This window comes from Arachis duranensis, chromosome 9 (genome assembly GCF_000817695.3).
Source record: "Arachis duranensis cultivar V14167 chromosome 9, aradu.V14167.gnm2.J7QH, whole genome shotgun sequence".
Taxonomy (NCBI): Eukaryota; Viridiplantae; Streptophyta; class Magnoliopsida; order Fabales; family Fabaceae; genus Arachis; species Arachis duranensis.
In genome coordinates, this window is record NC_029780.3 from 95,353,800 (window position 1) to 95,363,396 (window position 9,597).

The 9,597-nt window shown below is 30.7% G+C and overlaps 1 pseudogene; it reads right to left on the minus strand.

Moving 5' to 3' along the window:
• Positions 1-5,099: 5,099 nt before the first annotated feature.
• On the minus strand, positions 5,100-9,323 carry LOC107466281 (protein SIEVE ELEMENT OCCLUSION B-like; annotated as a pseudogene).
• Between the last annotated feature and the right edge of the window lie 274 nt (positions 9,324-9,597).

Sequence of the window (9,597 nt, forward strand, 5' to 3'; positions counted from 1 at the left end):
TATTTTAAAAAACTTTTTGTTTAAAATAAATCAATTCAAAAATTTAAAAAATATTTATTAATTTTTTTATAATTAACTCTATTAATAAATAATCATTAAAAATGTTATCGTATTAAAAACAACAAGAACATTAAAATAAACTAACGTAATTGTTAGTGTACTAGAGGAAATGAAATGCTTTATCAGTTTAGTATTAAGAATTATAATAGATTAAATATTATTTTTGTGTTATTTAAGCAACAAAAAATATATATAAATAAAAAATATAATTAATTTTTCATCTCATTATTAATAATCAGACCTACTTTTCAAATACCAAACTATCCTAGCACAATAACGCGCAGTTTGGATAACCAACTTAATTAAGTTCCTTTTGATAAAATAACTTAAACAATAAATGATTCTGTTAAAAGTAACTTATAAATAAGTTATTTTGTGTTTGGATTTTTAATTCTAAAAGTGCTTATTTTATAGAAATATGATGAAGAGTAGAAGTATTATGAGAGAAGTCATTTTTTTTTAACTTCTCTATAAGCTCCTAAATAACTTCTTAGAAAGTTACAATTTGATTTTGAAAATTGCACCAAACATTAATACTATTACTTTTCATAAGTCAAAAATAAAAAAAAATTACTTTTAAAGTTTTTCAAACGGCCCTAAATCGAGGTTCCGTCTTTATTTTTATTAATCACTTTTTTCTACTAAATCTTGATATTTATATGCATATATTACTTTAATTTAGCCTCTTCTCATGCTAAATCTATTGGACTTTTCATAGGTTGAGTTTAGGAAATAATAATATCATTTTTGGTAATGACATACAAACATTATTTAATTAGGTTTAAAAGTTGAAAATTTGTTTGATGAGTATTTTTTTTTAAGTTGGGTGAGTATTTAATGATTGAAAATCTAGAAAGTGAATCAAGTCAAATTTAGCTTGAGTAGAAGTTGGGTTTATTTTATATAGAATTGGATTGAATCCTAAAAAAATTGGTATTTATAATTTTTGTGAAAGATAGTGAAAATTCTTCTATAATTATGGAAGAAATCGGATGTACGTTACATATTACATAGTGGCTGAATCAGAATACATGACTGGGTAATTTTTTTTCTCTACTATTTTTTTGTTTCACTTCGTTGAGAGACAAAATAAAAATGTCTCCTGCATCGTATATTTTTCAGAAGTCACAACTATCTGAAAGTAACTAATTATTCTATTTCTGAAGGTTTCGTGAAGAGACAAAATAAAATTATTTTTTAAATTTTGTCTTAACAAACACATCAGTAACTAAGTTTGAATTCTAGTTAAAAACAAAAAGCAAAAAAACATAAATTTAATCCTATTTTTCTAAGTCATTCACAAACCTATATATATGTATAGTTAAAAAATTAATAAAAAAATAATTTACAAAAGAAAATGAGAATAATAATAAAAGGCCGAAGACTATTGCTATCTTGTAATGATAATAATATACTGAATGACGTTTTGTTTTCTATTTGAAAAAAAAAAGAGAGAAGTGATCTTTTTTAATTGCTACGTTTCACAATACTGAAAAAGAGAGCTCACTATTTTAGATATGTCAGCGATATGTGTGTTATGTGTTGATATGGAATATGGGGGTGCTATACATAGATGTAGGATAACTTTTGCTGAAACCTAGTGGAAGAAATTGGACCATTCGAATTCTGTGCAAAAAAAATTGGATAACCAAATTGAATGGTCCGAGTTATAAGAGAGGAAAATTTGAATTTTAGGAGTGACTAATCGGACCGTCTGATTAGTTTTTTCCCCTCTAAAATCAAATCGGACCGTCCGAATTTGATTAGTAAATATTCTTTTTGAATACGTTAAAGGTAATCGCTGGGTCCGAGTTGATTATAATATATTTTTTTAACATTATATAACTATGGGTAGCTCGTATTGGACTGATTAGAGCAGTTCAATTCATCGTCTTCTTCCCTCAGCACCTCCATCTATCTTTCTCTGTTCTTTCGAACGAAGGAAAATAATTTGAGTGTGAAGTTTATTCATGTGAGTGAGAAAAATGGATGATAGAGTCTTACTCAAAGTATATTATTTTGGTCAGATTTTGTTACAAACAGTTGAAGGAGTGAAATTTATTTGTGAAAATCCGTTAGATATTGTTATTCCATTCACAATCTCATTCGAGGAATTAAAAGGTGTGATTTGTGAGAAGATAGAATCTGGGTTGTCTAGGAGAATATCATGTATTTTATACAAGTATCCCATACCTGTATTTGGTGGATTCGTTCAATTTCAGACGAAATATGTAACTGATGAAGTGAGCATGCAAGAGATGTTTTCAATGTACATTGAAAGTCGCACTCAGATATCGTTCATTGAGGTGTATGTTGAATTCGAACAGTTTGAAGCCGGCCAAAATATTGAACGGGAAGATTACAACAGTGACAATGAAGAAGAGTTTGAAAGCAATTACGGAAAGATTACATTGAAGTTCATTATTAACAGGTGTGCCAGGCATGCAGATCATCCCCAACTGTACTGTTCGATACTGCCAAAATCACAAAGAAAAGGCAGGAACTTCCAGTGCACAGATGCCCCACACTTGTCACCAAGCAAGACTTTACCAAATAATAAAATAATGTAGCACTTCACGTACCTCTGCATGCTGGTTTCGTCAACCAACTATAATCGTTCTTTTAGATCTCGAAGCCATGTCAGTTTTATGCAACTTGCTCTACAGTCTGACTTTCTCGGTGCAACCCCAAATTGCTGCAAACACTCCACCTCTAAGGTTTTAAAACTACTCATAGTCATCCCTGTAACTGGAAGACCGTCTGTTGGAAGACCAAGAATAACAGCAACATCTTCCAGTGTCACAGCACATTCACCAACAGAAAAGTGAAAGGTATGTGTGTTTGGATACCACCTTTCGACTAGAGCATTTACTAGTGCTTTCTGACATTGAACTACTCCAATTTGAAAAACATGCAAAGAAACCGATAAATCGTAAATACTTTTCAACTCTATCATTGTATCGATTCAGAGGGAGTGGGTGATCACATGTCAAATACCGTAAACTCTAGAAAAACATATTAGATTATTAATCAAATCATTAACAATTATTAATTTACTACTAAAAGATAATAATTATCTAACTAGGACAACTAATTTATTAAACTCATGCTAAATTTTTTTGTTAATTAACTAATTTAGTAATTACCATGTATGACTAATCTAACCTATCAATTAATTAACTATCATTATTAAAGAATTTTCACAATTAACTAAATAAGACATAATAATTGAAATCACAAAATTATGATATATAATTTTACTAAATCCAATTCAAACAAATGATTTTACTTAATCCAATTTACTAAAGCCCCGAGTAATTAACTTAACTGCTTAATTTAATTAATAACCCTATAAATTATTTTGAATGCTTTTTAAAATATAAAAAATTATAATATTATTATTATACATATTTTACTCATTCTATTCTCAACTGAACATTAAATTATATAATTATTTATTTAATCACTAATAACAAACTACCTTACTATTAATAATAACTAATAAATAAATACAATTCTTGTTTAACTAATAAAATTTCACTTCATTAAACCCTCAACTACACAAACATATTTATGTCAATTAAAAATCTAACAACAATAAAAAATTATTACAAAAAATTCTACCTAATTTACTCAAAATTCTCCAAACCATTTCCAAAAATTATACAACTTAAACGTAAGAATTAATTATATATGTTCCTAAATTCATTTTCTAACAATAATAATAATAATTTTATAACATATAATATTTATTTCATTTAAATATATATTCTTAAATTTCTAACAATAACAATAATAAATTTGAAATATAAAAAAAAATTTAAAAACTAAACTTACATAATCAGATGACTAAAATAATGTATAATATGAAGTTCGAGACGATCAACATCTTTATATTTTTGTTTCTTTGGCATTTTGAATTTTTCCTTCAAGTTTGCATGAAAAATAAGGGATTCTGGAGGCTGAAGAAGAAAAAGCGAGGAAAGGGATTGCTGGTGGGGTTCACTATAAAAATAACTCGGAAGTAGTGAGTTGAGGTTCGAGAAAGCATATTGGTATAAGGGGGCACCGCTCTGGAGGGCAATGAACATGCGACACGTGGCTGAGACCGCAGAAATCGGACCATTCGAATTCTTACCACCAAATTCCTCTGTCCGATTTTAGTACCCCTAACACTACATGCAGGTAAAGCTTCCATGTTTTCCATAATGTGGTATCACACCAAACTCCTCTCCATATAAAATAAAAAAAAAAAGTAAAAAAAGAGATCCAATCCTAAGTACCCTAATGGATTAGACAACTCCCAATTTTAGGTACACAACATATCCACACACTTTTCACATTTTTTTTTTTACAAATGCACTCTCTAGAGTTTGAACTCTAGACTTTAGTGATGAGGAGGGGGTGTTGGTCGGTGGATTGGACAACCCCCAATCCTAGGTACCCTAATGGATTGGACAACCCCCAATCCTAGGTACACAACACACCCACACACTCCTCACATATTTATCACATTTTTTCCTCAATTGCATCCTCTAGGATTTAAACCCTAGACCTTGAGGTGGGGAGAGGGGAGAAATGCCACTAGAGTCAAGGCTCATTGGCGGCAAGAAGTGATCTTTAATCGTCATGGATTAAGCTTTCTTTTTTTACTTATGGTAATATAGCTCATGGGCCATGGGAGAGGCCATGCGTTTTTAAAGGGGGCTACTCTTTTATTATTTTTTTATAAAGAATTTTTTTTGAGAGGCCACTGCCTCCTCTCCATAATATGAAGTTTCGTCCCTTGACCAAAAAAAAAAAAAAAGTTTCGTCCCTGTTTGTACCATATAATTTGCCAATAATAAAATAATTACTTTATCTTTTAAGAAAAAGTTAAAGAGATTTTAGTTAATAAATGTAAATTAAATTCATTTAACAATCTATTTATCTAAAAAATAAGAAAATAATTTAATTATAAAATAATTAAATAATATTATTAAATTAAAAAACTGACAAAAGCTGAATTTTAAACTATAGGTAGCATTTTTTAACATAATATTTGTCAAAGATAAATTTGCTGGTATTTGACATAAACACGCATACTTTAATTTCTTAATTATATAGTAACAATTAACTAGGAAAAAGCATTAATTAAAGCAAGCTTGGAAAAGCAAATTGAAATTCAGTAACCGCAGTAGTTGGGATCATCATCTCGGTGGCAGCACTTGTAATTAACGGAAGTAACCTCCATGACACGGCCGCAAGTAGGATTTGGGCAGGTAATTGTTGCAATGACACTTGAGCTATTGATCACGGAGCAAGGTTGTTGACGTTCAGATATCTCGTTTTCCTTATTATGATAGTATTCCGTCAATGGAATGTCAAACCCCTCTTTTATGGGAACTTTATCCTTCCAATTCTGGAATTGAGAAAGGGTTTGATACATGGGGTCGCCATGAGCAAAGAGCTTGATGTTTCTGCCTTTGGTGAGAATGACCCATCCCTGTGGATCTCTCTTGAGGCACAGCAAGTTTCTTGCAATCTCTTGGATTTCGCAGTTGAGGGGATCCTTGTGCTGCTTGTTTTTCTGGCTCTTCCTTTCTACGCTCACCCAGAAGCTGTAAACATCGTTGCTGCTACTTCTTTTTCCTAGATTATGGTAATCTATTTCCACATCTGCTGCTTCTATGTCCTTATTCTTCTTCAGTTTATTCACTCCACTTGTGAATTTTTGGACCCAGTTGTCGCTGCCTCCATATATGAACATGTATTTTTCCCGTTTCGGCTGAATCACACGATAAAATTAAATATATTATATATGCATTTTGAGAAACAACCAAAATAAGCAATTAATCAACCGACAAAAATTTGCACCTTCAAAATATGAAGATTGGGGAGTTAACATTCTTAGTGAAAGGAAAATAAAAAAGTGACATACATGTGTTTCTCTAAAAGATTATACTTCTAAAATTTGATATAATTTTGTATTTAACATGTTAATATTAAAAAAAAAAAAAAGAAACCAACTAATAGGTTATATTCTCATTTTTTATACAAAGGATGAAGAGGAAAATAAAATTATTTATTAAAAAATTATTAGAATAATATTAGTTACTTAATTTTCTTAAATTAAAAATAAATTTTTATTATTGTTTGGTATATTTATCCTATGCCTTAATTAATAAGTGTGAATGGAGTGAATATCAGAAAAATAAAAGTTTAATTTGAATGTACTATATAAAATAATTTATATAATTAATAAATTATTCTGACTTTTTAAGGGATTTTTTTTACAAATAATATAAAAAATAATTATTATTACTAGTATGACATTACATGATGAAGGTAAAATAATTGTAAACGCAAAATTAGTACCAAAATGAACTTTTATAATTAATTACCTCTATTGTAGGATTGACTTTCTTAATGGCATCCCAAAGCCAAGTCCATTTTTTATCAAGAGCAGTTCCATCTTCTTTCCTGAAAGGAAAAGCATCGATCCCCCATTGAAAGATCAAGTCCAATGCGTTTTCATTTATCCTCCTCCCATGAGGACCCAAAACTGGAATAATAGGTCTGTCATGGATATCAAATCCGTAAGGACGAACAAAATCATCTTCTATTATCCTTCTGCCTGGCAACTCACCCAAGTACTCCACTGAATACCATTTGATGTTATAATTCCTCTTCAGATTCTTGAACCGTTCCTTACTCCCTTCTTCCCACTTATGCACTATTGGGATCCACACAATCTTAAACTCATCTCTATGGTAACCCCCCTTCTCTTTCTTGTCGTTGTTTGCCAGCAACCCATCGTAGATAGAATTTACGAGCCGAATCTCATCCTCAATTCTGTCCAAGGTCGAAATGAAGAGTAACACGTATTTCCCCTTGAAGATCTCCACACCCTGTTATGATATTTGATGGATTTTCAATAAGAGAAAGTTAAGAGCTAGCAGATATTTAGTTTTTAAAACGTGTTATATTTAGATTTTGTTTGAACTTATGTACAAAACAATTAGTGCTGACTAATTAACAGCCTAAACTGATAAAATATGCTAGTTATATGTAGTACTATTGTTTCAATAATTAATATCATTCGATTAACTCTCCAATAAGAATGCAAATCAAAGAGAGAAAGTTAAAGTAAAGTGACCTTTTTAACTTGATCGAGGCCTTCATGAATTTGGGGTTGCGGACCAGTCTTAGGGTCCATGATCAAAGCCCTCAAAACTTCTACAATATCTTTAGGATTTTCAATTACTTTTCTTCTACGAAGCTGGGAATCACCTAGGTGCTCTATAACAAATCAAAGAAACGCATTTCTATTAGTTGAAGGAAGGAGCTACCTAGAGTAGGAAAAATTAATTAACCAATTCAATTGTATTATATAAAAAATTCTTAGTTGTTTTCCTAATAAACAAAATAATTTACTCTCTCCAATAAATTTATGAAAAGACTTTATAAAAATATCTGACAGTGACTTGTTATTTAATTAATAAATTAGCAAAAGAATTATACTTTGACAAAAAAAATATATAAAAATTGTTACTGTTAGTAATTATATATCGGTAGATTCTAGTATGGTTAAATTATTTTAATTACTATAACTATACAAGTATTGTTAAAATTAAAGTAATATTTTTTATTATTAAATAATATTTATTTTTTAAAATATCATGGCTCTCATACGCTACCTACCGAAACATACATTTCCATACTAAACTGACGCATATATATTTACCTTTCTGCTTCATGCATGTTTCCAGATACCCTGCCAAACTGTCATCAGCCATAGTAAGCTTCTCCTTAAACTCTGACAAAGAATAGCTCCTAAAAAATAGAAAAAAGAATACTTTAAAAGTATTACACCATAGAATAATTCCAATGAAAGTATATTCAATCTATATGGATGCAGATGAACGTGTTAACTTACGGTGATGATGAGAGGAGGTTTGCTGTGGAAGCAACAATGGAAGCAATGGTCCAATAGACAAGGAGAGGGATGGATTTGAAGGCGTCATTGAGGGCAGGAACATCTTCTTCTTCAAAGTCTTGGGCGGACAAGTCAGCCCACTGGTTGATGTGAAAGAGCACTGCTTGGCCTATGTGTCTCACCAACTCCGTCACCTGCTTCGCAGACTCCTTCCGAATTTGGATTTGGTTCAGCTGTCTCAGTGAGGTTCCCCGCAACGTCCGATGCTGCCCTGTCCAGGTACACAAAGTTGCCGTATTCCAAACAGAATGCCGCTAGGGTTATCATCACCTTTGCGTCCCAGGAATAGCGCCTCAACTGCTGCAGAATCCACATTGTTGTTTGGTGCGCGCATCGCTTTGAACTCCGTGTCGCTATCATCTATATTCATGGATCATGAAAACAATAATAACTATCACAAAAACTTATTTCAAAAGGAAATTTTGTGGTTTATAGTCATCAATTAGTCACTATTAATGTTTTTAATGGTATAAGATTAATTGCATCTAATAACATAGGATTACTCATTTTGTTTTATCCGCTCTTGATATTATATTATAAAAATATTTATTTTAAAAATTTAAATTGATAAAAAAACATCTAAATAGTTATATCTCTAATCAAATAATAATTATCCACACAATAAAGACGTTAGATTGAGAGCAACTATATATAATACCTGGCAAGAAACCAGCTTCAGTGTGAGGAATTCAGGCTTTGAAAGAGGTGGCGGTAGTGGATGACTCTGTAGGGCAAGTAATTAAAAGAACAAGTATTAATTTTTGGCATGGCATATTTAGAAAAGGTAGTATAGGTAAATTATTGTATTAATTTTTGGCATGGCATATTTAGAATTAAATTATTCTTAACTAGTTAATGTTAAATAACTATAATTAATATTATTAATTTTATATTTTTTAAAAATAAAATTTAAATAATTATTAATTAATAACAATTAATTAATATAAAGATTATGTTAGGTAACCAATTTAAAAATACTTGTTAGCTTGTTGTTGATTAGGCTCTTGTTATTTCTAATGCCGTCATTTGCGCACTGCAGCCTATGTAACATTAGTTAGCTAGAACGAATAGTGTAAATTATTTAATTACCTGATTACTATTAGGTAGAAGTATGTTGGAGACAAGTTCATAGAGGATTTTGGTATCGCATTCCACATCACTGATGACATGTGTGAGGTAAACTTGGTCAAGGATGTTATCATCATTGAATTCAAAACCGTCGTCCGTTTTCTTCGTGGTAGCAATAGTGCTTGCCATTGTCACGATTGATATTTACTCTCCTTTCTTTTCTTTGTATGTGTGAAGTTAATTAGGAAATGATTATTATATTGTGCCTTATTGCTATTCAAGCTATTTATAGGCTTTCACTCCCTCAGAAATCAGACTATAAAACTTGCATATAGAAGTAATCTGTAGAAATAAAAAATAAAGAGGAAAAGAAGAGACTAACACACATCATTATTATTTAGAAGAGAATAATACATAAAGTTAACTAGCTACGGCATAGCTAGCTGGTGGTCCATTTCATGGTGTGGTGTGAAACACATGCTGCCCAGCAT